Here is a 1862-nt window from a genome sequence, read left to right as displayed (position 1 = left end):
TTTTCCCAAACTTTATATTTCATATCCAAACATCATATATAGTCATATATTGACTTCAAACTTATTTAAATCATGATTAACAAGTCTCATATTCATCTTAACTTACTTAAGACTTCGGTAACCGTTTTTATCCTTGTAGAAGGATTTCGTCTTTTTTGAGCTTATATTAGATTATCCTATAATGACAGTTACGTCTGAAGTACGGGGTGTAATAACATGTCCCCTTAGAAACATTTGTCCCCGAAGGATAACTCTTAAAGGCTTGCGAAAATGGGACGTAACATCATTAAATCACTTCATATACTTTCAAAGAGGATCTCATTTTCAAGCTTACATCAATTGACTTATGACGTACTTTCACGTATAAAAACATGGGGTGTAACAAATAAAGGGGGCTATTTATAGTTTTTAAAAGGTTAAAATTATAATTCATCAATTATTAGGGGAGGGGGCTATTTTCTTAAGGGGTAGGCCGAAATGGCCATTTTTGCAAAACATAGTCGTTGCCCAACGGTCATTTTTGAATTTGACCGTTGGCAACGATCATTTTTGAATTTGACCGTTGGCAACGATCCAGAAATTAAAATAAAAAAATTATAACGGTAACCGGGCTGTAGCTCGGTAAAAACCCGGTAACGGGTAACCGAGATAACCGGGTTTCGGGGCACCGATTACCAAAAATTATTCGTTCCCGCCCGGCTCCCCGCTCAACCCTCCCCAACCCGTCCCCACCCCCTAGCGTACCGGGATGACCCGGGCTTAACCGGGTTGAACCGGGTTGTGATTGGGTTGGCCCGGCCCGATTAACATGTTTAATTTTCATGTTAAGATCTACCCAAAATCTAGGTATTAAAATCACATTGTGTAGAATACACTTACCTCAAGATCCTAGGTGAAAATCCCTCTCTAAAAAGTTTCAAAATCTGCCAACAAATGAGAGAAATGAACAAAAAGGCCAAAATCCCAATTTTTATTAAGTCACTGCCCAGGTCTGCCTTCTTCGCGATCGCGGACAAGCCCTCGCGATCGCGAAGGCAAAACTCACGAACCCAGGAAAAGTCTTCTTCGCATGAGAAGTTACTCGCGAATGCGATGAACTGAGCCGCACACTCATCGCGAACACGTGCCTCCACTCGCGAACGCGAAAGGCAACTGAGTTGCCGAGGCCTAGGTCTTCTTGGCGAACGCGACGAGTGAAACTTGAATGCGAAGGTCACTGGTCCCAAGCCTCCCCGAATGTGACCGCTACTTTGTGAATGCAAAGAACAACATCACCCAGTCCCCAAATCCTTTATCACGAACGCGAGGGTCCTTCCGCGTTCAAGAAGAAGGAAACCAGAACATCACACCAACAATTTTGGACCTAGCTCTGGGTGATCCAAAATGCACCCGAGCCCCCCGAGAGCCCGCCCAAATACACCAACAAGTCCATAACCATATTACGGCCTGTTCGAACTCTCAGAACACGTAAAACAATGACAAAACTAAGAATCACACTCCAAAACCAAATTAAATCAACTTATGAACTTCAAACTTCTCAACTAGCTCCGAACACGTCGAATTATACTTCGACTACTCGGAATAATACCAAATTTTGCATGGAAGTCATAAATTACCATACGGAACTATTCCTAGGCTCAGAATCTTAAACAGAACTCGATAACTCTAAAGTCTACTCCAAACCAAATTTAAATAGAAAACCTTCAATGAACCAACTTCTAACATTAAGCGCCGAAATGCTCCCGGATCACCCAAAACCCGATCCAAACACATGCCCAAGTCCAAAATCATCATACCAATCTATTGGAACCATAAAATCACACTTTCAAGGTTGTTTACTCAAAATGTTGACTCAAGTCAAA

Source organism: Nicotiana tabacum, chromosome 12 (assembly GCF_000715075.1).
Source record: "Nicotiana tabacum cultivar K326 chromosome 12, ASM71507v2, whole genome shotgun sequence".
In the NCBI taxonomy this organism is placed as follows: Eukaryota; Viridiplantae; Streptophyta; class Magnoliopsida; order Solanales; family Solanaceae; genus Nicotiana; species Nicotiana tabacum.
This window is presented reverse-complemented; position numbering follows the sequence as displayed.